Below are 14690 nucleotides of genomic sequence, written 5' to 3' on the forward strand. Positions count from 1 at the left end.
AAACCCTAACCCTAACCCTAACCCTAACAAAAACCCTAACCCTAACCCTAACAAAAACCCTAACCCTAACCCTAACAAAAACCCTAACCCTAACAAAAACCCTAACAAAAACCCTAACAAAAACCCTAACCCTAACCCTAACCCTAACCCTAACCCTAACAAAAACCCTAACAAAAACCCTAACCCTAACAAAAACCCTAACCCTAACAAAAACCCTAACCCTAACCCTAACAAAAACCCTAACCCTAACCCTAACAAAAACCCTAACGCATTTTGCTGAAACATCAGAGCATACTCTCAAAATAAAACATAGTAAACAAATCAAAAATATTTTATATTGAAAAGAATTCTATTCAAAACTATTATTGAAAAACGACTTCATTCAAAACTTTTCTTTCATTCATTTTCTGAACCTCTTTGTCCCCACGGAAGTCGCGGGCGTTGGAGCCTATCCCAGCCGTCATCGGGCAGTACGCAGGGGACACCCTGAACCGGTTGCCAGCCAATCGCAGGGCATTCATTCAAAACTTTTTTCAAAAAAACTTTATTTAAAAAAAAAAAAGGCTTTTTTTCAAAACATCTTTATTGTTTGAAACAAAATTGATTGATATATGGATCAAAACGCTCACAAACCATGCTGTATGAATACGACGGACAGACGCTGGTCCGCCGTGGGAGACAGCGGCAGCCAGCGAGCCGTGATCAGGAGCCGTGGGCGAAGGACGGACCGCAGGGGGATGGACCGTGCGTCATCCTTCTCTGCCCGGGGGGGACGTCAGTTCTCCAATCCAGGTAGGGGGACTCCATATTCTAACCCTAACCCACTAACCCTATATAGTCTCGCTCCACCTATATTGGGGAGTCAATGAATTAGGTGCGAGGTACGACTGCTTTGGAAGAACGCACACAGGCTTACAATCATTCATGCCAAATCGCGACTCACTTATTATATAACAAAAGCAACTGGATAGGCAAAGTACAAACACAAACAACAATAAGCAAAAACACGTGATCAAGGTTAAAAAGAAATCTTTATTAAGCACAATTCAGCATGGCTGTCGCAGCCACGACGGGCAGGGTGCTTTGGGACTGGTTGTTTGGTGTGAGCCTGGATGGTAGGATTTGCTCCTCTCCTTCGAGGGAGGGACTCCATTCCTAATCCTACTCCAACAACAACAACAACAACAACAACAACAACATCATCATCATCATCATCATCATCATCAACCCCCCCAACAACAAACCCTAACCCTAACCCAATAACATCAACCACCCAAAGAACGCCCCCAAAAACCCCCCCAACAATCCGAACAGCAAACCCCACAACAATAACCACCCCAAAAACATCAACCCCAAGAACAAAAATCACACCAATAACATCAACCCCAACAACCCCAATAAAAAAAAATCAAACCCCCCAACCCAACTACAACAGCCACAACATCAACCCCCCAACAACAAACACCACAATAACATCAACCCCCCCCCCCCCCCCCAACAACACCAACCACAATATCAACCCACCCAACAACCCCAATAACATAAACCCCACCCCAAAAAAAAAACCAACCCCAACAACCACAATAACATCAACCCCGCCAACAACATCAACCCCAACAACAACCCCAATAAAAATCAACCCCCCCCCAACAACAACAACTCCAACATCACCCCCCCAACATCAATAAGACCAATAATATCAACCCACCCAACAACCCCAACTACATCAACTACCGCAATAACAACCACCACAACAACCCCAACCACCCAAACAACCACAACAAAAAAGAACAAATAATAACCTTAATAACCCCAACAACCCCCCATAACATCAAACCCCCCAAACAACAATCCCAACATCAACCCCCACCAACAACAACCCAAATATCAACCCCAACAACCCCCCTCTCTAACAAAGACCCCAAACAACCCCCCAGAGACAATAACCCCCCCCCGACAACCACATCAACCCCCCCAACGACAACAACCCAAATAACACCAACCCCAACAACCACATCTACCCCCACAACAACCCCAATTAAATCAACCCCTCCAACAACCCCAATAGAATCAATCCCCCAACAACCACCCCCCAACAACTACAAGCCCAACTACAACAACCACAACAATAACCTTGATATCACCCCCCCAACAACAACCACAATAACATCAACCCCCCCCAACAACCACCCCAATAACAACTGCCCCAACAACCACCCCCCCAACAACCACCCAAAAAAACAACCCCAATAACCCCAACATTAACAAGCCCCCCAACATCACCCCCGCCAACAACAATCCCAACATCAACCCCCACAATAACAAGAACCCCAATAAGATCAACCCCAATAACAAACACCCCCCAACAACAACAACAACAACCCAAACACACTCCTAAAGACCAACCCCCCCAACAATGACCCCAATAACATCAAACCCCCCGGCGACAACCACAACATCAACCCCCCCCAAAAACAACAACCCCAATAACACCAACCACCACAACAACCCCCCCAAAAACAACCCCAACTACAACCCCAACAACAATAACATCAACCCCCCCAATAACATTAATCCCCCAACAACCCCAATATCAACCACAACCCCCCACCAACAACCACAGACCCCCACCAACAACCAACAACCCCCATAAAATCAACCCCCCGAACATGCCCAATAAAATCAACCCCCCCAACAACAACCCCAACAACCCCTACCCCCAACAACTATAACCCCAACGACAACCCCGACAACAACAACCTTCCAACATGTACCCTCCAACAACAACCCCAATAACATCAACCCCCCCAACAACGACCCCAACTACAACATCAACCCCCCCAACAACAACTACAACATCAACCCCCCCCAACAACCACAAAAAAAACAGTAACCTCAACAACAACAACATCCCCCCAACAACATCAACCCCCCCAATAACAATCCCAATATCATTGCCCAAAACGACAACCCCAATATCAAACCCAACCACCACCCCACCACCAACCCAAACAAAAATCCGCCCAAAGACAACAACCCCCCCAACAACCGCAAATACATCAACCCCCCCCAACAACAATCGCAATAACATCAACCCCCCCAACAACAAGCTCAATAACATCAACCACCCCAACAACCACCCCTCCAACAACTACAACAACCCCAACTACAACAACCCCAAAAACAACAACCTCCAACAAACAACAACAAACCCAATAAAATATACCCCCCCAAACAACAACCCCAACCACCACCCCCTTAACTACAACCCCAACAAAAACACCCCCAACAACCCCAAACCAAATAGCCTCAACTACAACATAACCCCTCCAACTACAACCCCAATAACATCGATCCACCCAACAACAACCGCAATCACATCAACCCACCCAACAACCCCAATAACAACCACCCCCCCCAACAACAATAATATCAACAACCCCAACCACAACAACAAAAACAAAAAACAACCCCAATAACCCAAACAACAACCCCGCAACATCGACCACCCCCAACAACAACAACCCCCCCCAACAACAACCTCAATAACATCAACCCCAACAACCACAACAGCCCCCCCACAACAACAACATAAACCCCCACAAAAACCAACAACCCCAATAACGTCAACCCCAACCCAAACAACCCCCCCGAACAACAACCCCAACCCAAACAACCCCCCCAACAACAACAACCCCCCCAAAGACAACCTCAATTCAATCAACCCCCCCAACAACAACAATCCCAACCACCCAAACAACCCCAACCCAAACAACCCCCCAATAACCAACAACAACCCCAAAAACAACAATGCTCAACAACAACCACCACCCCAACAACAACAACCCCCTCAAGACAACCCCAATTCAATCAAACCCCCCCAACAACCCCAACCCCCCAACAACCCCAACTACATCCCCCCAAGAACAACAACAATCCCAACCACCCAAACAACCCCAACCCAAACAACCCCCCAATAACCAACAACAACCCCAAAAACAACAATCCAACCCCAACAACAACCACCACCCCAACAACAATCCCGCCCAACAACCCCCCAACGACAACCCCAACCACGACAACCACAACCCCCCCCAACAACAACCCCAATAACCACAAAAACCCCTCGAAAGATATTATGACCACAGATGTCAGAGCGACAGGTCATTCAATCCTGTAATGGCCTTCTTGGCCACTGGAACGATGGTGGAGCTCTTGAAGCACGAGGCCACCTCACACAGCTCCAGAGAGCTGCAAAGGTGGGTGCCAGCTGCTCAGCACAGGCTTTCAAGCAGGAGGGTGACGCGCCGTCTGGGCCCGGTGCCTTCCTGATCTTTCGTCTCCGGAACACCTGGCTCACTTCCTCCTCACGGATCTGGAGTGCGGGCACGGCCTCTGCAAGAGAGAGTAGGTGACGGAGGTGTGGACAGAGCAGTTGTGAGGGGAAGGGAATATGTAGATTGTGCTGCAGGAGGTCAAGTTGTGTGGGATGACCGATCAAACCTGCAGTATCAGTAGAACCTGTTCAGCTGGTTAGTAAGCCTTGGGCTCTCCACAGGACGGGGGGTTCATTTCTTGAAGCGTGTGATGCTCTGCAAACCTTTCCACACTGTTGAGGGATCAGGATTGGCAGAGAGGTGTCTCTCCAGGCTCTCCCCGTAACACCTCCTGGCTTTCCTGACCTCTCGGTTCAGTGTGTTTCTGGTCTGCTTGAACAGGTCCCGGTCGCCGCTCTTGTAGGCCTCCTCCTTGGCTTTCCGCAGCCTCCAGAGGTTCGGTGTAAACCAAGGTTTGTCGTTGTTGTACGTGCAGAAGGTCTTAGTCTGCACACACAGATCCTCACAAAAACAGATGTATGATGTGGCAGCGTCAGTGAGTTCATGCAGGTCTGAATTTGCAACTTTGAAAACTCCCCAATCGGTGCAGTCAAACGGGCTTGAAGGTCCTGCCTTGACTCCATTGTCCACTTCCTCACAGTCCTCACTACAGGCTCAGACGTTTTTAGTCTCTACCTGTAGGCCGGGACCAGATGAACTAGACAATGGTCCGAGAGGCCTAAAGCTGCACGAGCCAGACAACAACCCCAACATCAACCCCCCAACAACATCCACCCCCCAACATCAACCCCCCAACAACATCCACCCCCCAACATCAACCCCCCAACAACATCCACCCCCCAACATCAACCCCCCAACAACATCCACCCCCCAACATCAACCCCCCCCTCAATAACAACCCCAACATCAACCCCCCCCCAAATACAACCCCAACATCAACCCCCCCCAAATACAACCCCAACATCAACCCCCCCCAAATACAACCCCAACATCAACCCCCCCCAAACACAACCCCAACATCAACCCCCCCAAATACAACCCCAACAACATCATCAACCCCCCCAACAACAACCCCAAACCCAACAACCCTAACAACCCCCCCCCGACAACAACAACCCCCCCCGACAACAACAACCCCCCCCGACAACAACAACCCCAACCACACCAACCCCAAAAACACCAACCCCCCAAACAACAACAACCACAACCCCCCCCCCAAACAACAACAACCACAACAACCCCCCCAACCAACAACCCCCGCAACAACAACCCCCGCAACGACAACCTCCCCAACGACAAGAACCCCAACGACAAGAACCCCAACGACAAGAACCCCAACGACAAGAAGCCCAATGACAAGAACCCCAATGACAAGAACCCCAATAACCCCCCCCAACAACAACCTCTCGAAAGATTTCATGACCACAGATGTCAGAGCGACAGGTCTGTAGTCATTCAATCCTGTAAAGGTGGGCTTCTTGGCCACTGGAACGATGGTGGAGCTCTTGAAGCACGAGGGCACCTCACGTAGCTCCAGGGAGCGGTTGAAGATCCGTGCAAAGGTGGGTGCCAGCTGCTAAGCACAGGCTTTCGAGTAGGAGGGTGACACGCCGTCTGGACCCGATGCCTTCTTAATCTTATGTCTCCGGAACACCTGGCGCACTTCCTCCTCACGGATCTGGAGTGCAGGCACGGCCTCTGCAAGAGAGAGAGTAGGTGACAGCGGTGACGGAGGTGTGGAAAGAGCGGTTGTGAGGGTAAGGGAGTATGTAGATTGTGCTGCAGGAGGTCATGTTGTGAGGGTAAGGGAGTATGTAGATTGTGCTGCAGGAGGTCATGTTGTGAGGGGAAGGGAGTATGTAGATTGTGCTGCAGGAGGTCATGTTGTGAGGGGAAGGGAGTATGTAGATTGTGCTGCAGGAGGTCATGTTGTGAGGGGAAGGGAGTATGTAGATTGTGCTGCAGGAGGTCATGTGTGGGAGGACCGATCAAACCTGCAGTAGAACCTGTTCAGCTGGTTAGCAAGCCTTGGGCTCTCCACGGGACGGGGGGTTTGTTTCTTGAAGCACGTGATGCTCTGGAAACCTTTCCACACTGTTGAGGGATCAGGATTGGCAGAGAGGTGTCTCTCCAGGCTCTCCCCGTAACACCTCCTGGTTTTCCTCACCTTTCAGTTCAGTGTCTCTGGTCTGCTTGAACAGGTCTCGGTCGTCGCCCTTGTAGGCCTCCTACTTGGCTTCGCGCACCCTCCAGAGGTTCAGAGTAAACCAAGGTTTGTCATTATTGTACGTGCGGAAGGGTTAGACTGCACACACAGATCCTCGCAAAAACAGATGTATGATGTGACAGTGAGTCCATGCAGGTCTGAAGTTGCAGCTTTGAAAACTCCCCAATCGGTGCAGTCAAAGCAGGCTTGAAGGTCCTGCCTTGACTCCACTGTCCACTTCCTCACAGTCCTCACTACAGGCTCAGACGTTTTTAATTTCTACCTGTAGGCCAGGAACAGATGAACTGGACAGTGGTCCGACAGGCCTAAAGCTGCACGAGCAACAGACAACCCACCCCCCCAACAACCACCACAACAACAACAACAACCCCAACATCATTCCCCCAACAACAACCCCCCCCCAACAACATTCCCCCCAAAAACAACCCCCCCAACAACATTCCCCCCAAAAACAACCCCAACATCATTCCCCCCAACATCTACCCCCCCCCAACATCAACAAAACCAACAACCCCAAACCCAACAACCCCAACCACCCAAACAACCCCAACATCAACCCCCCCAAGAATCCCCCCAACAACAACCCCAACCCCCCCAACAACAACAACATCCCAACCCCCCAAACAACAACAACCCCCCCAACAACAACAACAACAACAACCCCCCCAACAACAACAACAACAACCCCAACCCCCCCAACAACCTCGACCCCCCCAACAACTGCAGCAACAACCCTAACCCCAACAACCACCACCCCACCCACCACCACAACCACCACCACCACCACAACAACAACCCCCGCAACAACCACCACCACCACCCCAACAACAACCCCCACAACAACCTCACCAACAACAACCACCAAAGAGAGAGTAGGTCACAGCGGTGTGGAAAGAGCGGTTGTGAGGGGAAGGGAGTATGTAGATTGTGCTGCAGGAGGTCATGTTGTGAGGGGAAGGGAGTATGCAGATTGTGCTGCAGGAGGTCATGTTGTGTGGGAGGTCATGTTGTGTGGGAGGTCATGTTGTGTGGGAGGTCATGTTGTGTGGGAGGTCATGTTGTGTGGGAGGTCATGTTGTGTGGGAGGTCATGTTGTGTGGGAGGTCATGTTGTGTGGGAGGACCGATCAAACCTGCAGTAGAACCTGTTCTACTGGTTAGCAAGCCTTGGGCTCTGCACAGAACGGGGGTTTGTTTCTTGAAGCACGTGATGCTCTTGAAACCTTTCCACACTGTTGAGGGATCAGGATTGGCAGAGAGGTGTCTCTCCAGGCTCTCCCCGTAACACCTCCTGGTTTTCCTCACCTTTCAGTTCAGTGTCTCTGGTCTGCTTGAACAGGTCTCGGTCGCCGCCCTTGTAGGCCTCCTACTTGGCTTTGCACACCCTCCAGAGGTTCAGAGTAAACCAAGGTTTGTCATTATTGTACGTGCGGAAGGGTTAGTCTGCACACACAGATCCTCGCAAAAACAGATGTATGATGTGACAGTGAGTTCATGCAGGTCTGAAGTTGCAGCTTTGAAAACTCCCCAATCGGTGCAGTCAAAGCAGGCTTGAAGGTCCTGCCTTGACTCCACTGTCCACTTCCTCACAGTCCTCACTACAGGCTCAGACGTTTTTAATTTCTGCCTGTAGGCCAGAAACAGATGAACTGGACAGTGGTCCGACAGGCCTAAAGCTGCACGAGCAACAGACAACAACCCCAACATCAACCCCCCCCAACAACCACCACAACAACCCCAACATCATTCCCCCAACAACAACCCCCCCCAACAACATTCCCCCCAAAAACAACCCCCCCAACATCATTCCCCCCAACATCAACAACCCCCCCAACATCATTCCCCCCAACATCAACAACCCCCCCAACAACAACAACAACATCCCCAACCCCCCCAACAACAACAACATCCCCAACCCCCCCAACAACAACAACATCCCCAACCCCCCCAACAACAACAACATCCCCAACCCCCCCAACAACAACAACATCCCAACCCCCCCAACAACAACCCCAACCCCCCCAATAACATCAACCCCCCCAACAAATGCAGCAACAACCACCACCCCAACCACCACCGCCGCCGCAACAACAACAACCCCCGCAACAACAACCACCACCACCACCCCAACAACCCCCCCCCCCCAACTACAACCCCCCCCCCCCCCCCCCCAACTACAACAACAACCCCCCCAACTACAACAACCCCAAAAACAACAACCCCAACAACAACAATCCCCCAAAAGATTTCATGAACACAGATGTCAGAGCGACAGGTCTGTAGTCATTCAAACCTGTGATGGCGGGCTTCTTGGCCACCGGTACGATGATGGAGCTCTTGAAGCACGAGGGCACCTCACGTAGCTCCAGGGAGCGGTTGAAGATCCGTGCAAAGGTGGGTGCCAGCTGCTCAGCACAGGCTTTCAAGCAGGAGGGTGACACGCCGTCTGGACCCGATGCCTTCTTGATCTTTTGTCTCAGGAACACCTGGCGCACTTCCTCCTCACGGATCTGGAGTGTGGGCACGGTCTCTGGAAGAAAGAGAGAGTAGGTGACGGAGGTGTGGAAAGAGCGGTTGTGAGGGGAAGGGAGTATGTAGATTGTGCTGCAGGAGGTCATGTTGTGAGGGGAAGGGAGTATGTAGATTGTGCTGCAGGAGGTCATGTTGTGTGGGAGGACCGATCAAACCTGCAGTAGAACCTGTTCAGCTGGTTAGCAAGCCTTGGGCTCTCCACAGGACGGGGGGGGTTTGTTCCTTGAAGCACGTGATGCTCTGGAAACCTTTCCACACTGTTGAGGGATCAGGATTGGCAGAGAGGTGTCTCTCCAGGCTCTCCCCGTAACATCTCCTGGTTTTCCTCACCTTTCAGTTCAGTGTCTCTGGTCTGCTTCAACAAGTCCCGGTCGCCGCCCTTGTAGGCCTCCTACTTGGCTTTGCGCACCCTCCAGAGGTTCGGAGTAAACCAAGGTTTGTCGTTATTGTACGTGCGGAAGGTCTTAGTCTGCACACACAAATCCTCGCAAAAACAGATTTATGACGTGACAGTGAGTTCATGCAGGTCTGAAGTTGCAGCTTTGAAAACTCCCCAATCGGTGCAGTCAAAGCAGGCTTGAAGGTCCTGCCTTGACTCCACTGTCCACTTCCTCACAGTCCTCGCTACAGGCTTAGAAGTTTTTAGTCTCTACCTGTAGGCCGGGACCAGATGAACTAGACAGTGGTCCGAGAGGCCTAAAGCTGCACAAGCCACAGACAACCCCAACAACATCATCATCAACCCCCCCCCACAACAACGACCCCAACAACTCCAACATCATTCTTGCCCAACAACGACCCCAACAACATCAACCTCCCCGACAACAATAACCACAACCCCAATAACATCAACCCCCCAACAACCCAAACATCAAGTCCCAACAACCCCAAACCCAACAACAACTCCAACATCAACCCCCTGACAACAACCCCAATAACATAAATCCCCCAACAACAACCCCAAACCCAACAACCCCAACAATGCCAACCCCCCAAACAACTACAACAACCCCAACAACAACCCTAACAACAATAACAACCCCAACATCCACCTCTCCAATAACCCCAACAGCAACCCCCCCAACAACAACTCCCAGAACCCCAACCCCACCCCCCCAAGAACCCCAACAACACCAACCCCCCCCAACAACCAACAACCCCCCAACAGCCCCAAAAACATCAACCCTCCCCAACACCAACCACAATAACATCAACCCCCCCAAACACAACCCAAAAAACAACCCTAACCCCAACCCAAACAACAACAACCACCACCCCCCCAACAACCACCACCACCACCACCACCACAACAGCCCACGCCAACAACAGCCCACGCCAACAACAGCCCACGCAGCTCCAGGGAGCGATTTAAGATCCATGCAAAGGTGGGTGCCCAGCACAGGCTTTCAAGCAGGAGGGTGACACGCCGTCTGAGCCGGGTGCCTTCCTGATCTTATGTCTCCGGAACACCTGGCGCACTTCCTCCTCACGGATCTGGAGTGCGGGCACGGCCTCTGCAAGAGAGAGTAGGTGACAGAGGTGTGGAATGAGCGGTTGGGAGGGCAGTATGTAGATTGTGCTGCAGGAGGTCCAGTTGTGTGGGAGGACCGATCAAACCTGCAGTAGAACTTCTTCAGCTGGTTAGAAAGCCTTGGGTTCTCCACAGGATGGGGGGTTCATTTCTTGAAGCACGTGATGCTCTGGAAACCTTTCCACACTGTTGAGGGATCAGGATTGGCAGAGAGGTGTCTCTCCAGGCACTCCCCGTAACACCTCCTGGCTTTCCTGACCTCTCGGTTCAGTGTGTTTCTGGTCTGCTTGAACAGGTCCCGGTCGCCGCTCCTGTAGGCCTTAGGACACAGAAAACACACAAAATAAGACAAAGAAGCAGAGAGCGACCCACGGAGGCTGCCGTCCGAGGCGCCATCTTGGTCTAATGAGACTGCTCAAGAAGTTCAACCTGCCGCGGGAGCTGCTGAAGACCTTCTACACTGCCATCATCCAGTCAGTCCTCTGCACCTCCATCACTGTCTGGTTTGGATCGCCTTCCAAACAAGACAAGCACAGACTGCAACGGACAATCAGGACTGCAGAAAAGATCATTGGAATCAACCTCCCATCTATCAAAGACTTGTACCTGTCCAGGACCAGGAAACGTGCAAGCAACATCTCAACAGACCCTTCTCACCCAGGTTACAGTCTGTTTGAACTACTCCCCTCCGGACGGCGTTATGGAGCTCTGTACGCCAAAACCAGTAGACGCAGAGACAGCTTCTTCCCCCAGGCTGTTGCTCTAATGAACTCACACCACTCTTAGAGTCTCAGTCATTGCTGTGCAAAAACATCCTGTTCTCCACACTTTTTTGGATTGTCTACACTGTTTGTACTATGTGTCTTCTCTGCATCCATTGCAGCCTGGTCATCCTGGAAGAGGGACCCTCCCATCTGTGGTCTCTTCTCAAGGTTTCTCATTTCCCCTCGTCCGAGTTTTGAGTTTTTCCTTGCCCTCATGGGAGTTTAAGATCAGGGGATGGCTGAGAATATTTGTCATTTTCACATGTCCTGAGTGTTGTTAGTCACCTAAATGTTGAACAGAGACTGTGATGTACCGAAGTCAAATTCCTTGTTTGGCACGCTCAAACATGGCGAATAAAAATTCTTGAATCTTGAACAACACCCCCCAACAACAACTCCAACCACCCCCCCCACCAACAACAACAACAACAACTCCAACCACCCCCCGCCAACAACAACAATTCCAACTCCAACCACAACAACAACTCCAACCACCCCCCACCGCCAACAACAACAACAACAACTCCAACCACCCCCCCACCACCAACAACAACAACTCCAACCACCCCCAAAGGACGGTGACAAATCTTAACATTCAAGATTCAAGAATTTTTATTCGCCATGTTTGAGCGTGCCAAACAAGGAATTTGACTTCGGTACATCACAGTCTCTGTTCAACATTTAGGTGACTAACAACACTCAGGACATGTGAAAATGACAAATATTCTCAGCCATCCCCTGATCTTAAACTCCCATGAGGGCAAGGAAAAACTCAAAACTCCGACGAGGGGAAATGAGAAACCTTGAGAAGAGACCACAGATGGGAGGGTCCCTCTTCCAGGATCACCACGCTGCTATGGATGCAGAGAAGACACAGAGTACAAACAGTGTACAACCACATGATATTTAATAGGACATATTAAACTTTATTTTAAATAAATTAATTAATTAGTTAATTAAATCATTTAATTATGATTTTGTATTAATAGTAGGTATCAACAGAAAATCTACGACACAAAATGGGCAGTTTACTTGTTTGAAAGGGAGTGGGAAGAAGACTTTTTGACTTTATTTAATCTATTTTGACATGAGACCTGTTCTGAATTGCACCTAACACAACTTTGGATCTTTTGAATGAATGAATGAATGAATGAATGAATGAATGAATGAATGAAGTCATTTAAATTACGATTTTGGATAAATACTAGGTATAAACACAAAATCTACGACACAAAATGGGCGGACTTTACTTGTTTGAAAAGTAATGGGAAGACTTATTAGGGTTAAATTATATTATATATATAACCCTATAATATATACACTTGTTTGAAAGGGAGTGGGAAGAAGACTTATTTACTTGATTTAATCTATTTTGACATGAGACCTATTCTGAATTACACCTAACACAACTTTAGATCTATTGAATGAATAAATGAATGAAGTCGTTTAAATAATGATTTTGGTTAAATACTAGGTATATACACAAATCCTACAGCACAAAATGGGCAGAGTTTACTTATTTGAAAAGGAGTGGGAAGAGGATTTATTTAATCTATTTTAATTCCCAGGAAAATTTGGATTTGCTCTAAATCCTGATTTAACCAAAGGATGGTGCCAAATTTTCACATACGTCTTAATAGAACGTATTAAACACTTAGTTAAATTGATAGAAGTTGTTAATAAGAGCGAGTGGAGTAACATGAGACCTTGTTTGAAAAGGAGTGGGAAGAAGACCTATTTAATTTATTTAATGGGAAAAAGTAAGACTTATTTAGCTTATTTAATCTATTTTTATTCCGAGGCAAAATTGGATGTGCTGCAATTCAAAATTTCACCACATGATGGTGCCAAATCTTGACTATAGATCTGATAGGACGTACTAAACGCTTAGTTAAATTGATAGAAGTTGGTCATATGAGCGAGTGGAGTAACAAGTCAAGTCAAGTCAAGTTTTCGAGATCTATTCTGAATTACAGATAGCGCACACAACTTTGGATCTTTTGAATGAGACCTGAGGACGTATTAAACGCTTAGTTAAATTGATAGAAGTTGATAAGAGCGAGTAGAGTAACACGAGATATGTTCTGAATTACACATAGGTACACACAACTTTGGATCTTTTGAATGGATGAATATTTGATAATGATAATTTAAATTATGACGTATAAATACTAGGTATAAACAGAAAATCTACCACACGAAATAGGCAGAGTTTACTTGTTTGAAAAGGAGTGGGAAAAAGACTTATTTAATTTATTTTGACATGAGACTTGTTGTGAATTACACAACACAACTTTGGATTTTTTGAATTAATAAATGAATGAATAAAGTCATTTAAATTTTGATTTTGTATAAATACTAGGTATAGACGCAAAAACTACTACACAAAATGGGCAGGCTTTACTTGTTTGAAAAGGAATGGGAAGACAACCTACTTAATTTACTTAATGGGAACAAGTAAGACTTATTTAATTTATTTCATCTATTTTTGTTCTCAGGCAAATTTGGATTTGCTCCCATTCCATATTAATGAGAAGGACACTAGGAGTTAATTGCAAGTTGCAATACTGTTGGTGGATCAAACACGGCTGTCTGCAGCCAGTGGAAGTTTTAATAGGAGGTGTTTAACATAAATAGAGGAAGAAAGGGTTACTCACTTGAGAAGTCTTCGCCAACGTCCAACCATTGTGGCTCCTGGTGAATGATGCGAGCCGCCAACTGATTTGTATTTTTATTCTTCTTACAGTGGAAAACACAGCCAACAAACACCGTGGAATGTAAAGGAATAAAATAGAAGATTAGCATTTAGCCTCAACCGACATTCACAGATACAACTACGTTTCAGCTAGGGTTAGCTACACAGCTACACATTGCTATTGCTATGTGAACGCTAGCTACATCGACGACTTTAGTCAAACTACACAAAAAGTAAATCTCTTTAAACACAATGAGTCGTATTTACCGTGTACGCTCTAGACGTTCCAGTTATAAGCAGAAAATAAAGATATTTCGGGCATTAGTGGCAGGCAGCAGACGCCGAATTCGACGTATACCCCCCCCTCCCTCATTAATCGTCGTGTTAATAACCGCTCTGTGTTGCTTGCCCATTGCAGTCTCGCTCTTTCCTACTTCCTGTTGAAAGCCGCGCCCACGGATTTGAATCTTGGCGGGACTTCCGCCTACTGACGTCATTTCCGCGGCACGTGACAATCAACGCAATCATTTACAGCCGTTGACCAGGGAAAATTGTCGAAATTCGGGCATTTGTGGCTGGCAGCAGACGCCGAATTCGACGTCGTC

At 48.4% G+C, this 14690-nt stretch overlaps 2 long non-coding RNA genes across 4 annotated transcripts; both read right to left on the reverse strand.

Annotated features, from left to right (window-relative positions):
- Nucleotides 1-1012: 1012 nt before the first annotated feature.
- On the reverse strand, nucleotides 1013-9838 carry LOC147041968 (uncharacterized). The gene is made up of 3 exons (XR_015068993.1): nucleotides 9426-9838; nucleotides 8857-9352; nucleotides 1013-1161 (listed from the first exon to the last, which is right to left on the reverse strand). It is a non-coding gene; the product is annotated as an uncharacterized LOC147041968 (long non-coding RNA).
- Nucleotides 9839-10377: 539 nt separating this feature from the next.
- Nucleotides 10378-14592, reverse strand: LOC147041969 (uncharacterized). 3 transcript variants are annotated; one of them, XR_015068897.1, is made up of 5 exons: nucleotides 14353-14592; nucleotides 14048-14129; nucleotides 11060-11388; nucleotides 10713-10945; nucleotides 10378-10609 (listed from the first exon to the last, which is right to left on the reverse strand). It is a non-coding gene; the product is annotated as an uncharacterized LOC147041969 (long non-coding RNA). The 3 variants fall into 3 exon arrangements; XR_015068895.1 differs by having other exon boundaries at nucleotides 11056-11388; nucleotides 14353-14588; XR_015068896.1 differs by having other exon boundaries at nucleotides 11056-11388; nucleotides 14048-14126; nucleotides 14353-14587.
- Nucleotides 14593-14690: the final 98 nt, after the last annotated feature.

Source organism: Syngnathus leptorhynchus, chromosome 18 (assembly GCF_054491065.1).
Source record: "Syngnathus leptorhynchus isolate UIUO chromosome 18, UIUO_Slep, whole genome shotgun sequence".
In the NCBI taxonomy this organism is placed as follows: domain Eukaryota; kingdom Metazoa; phylum Chordata; class Actinopteri; order Syngnathiformes; family Syngnathidae; genus Syngnathus; species Syngnathus leptorhynchus.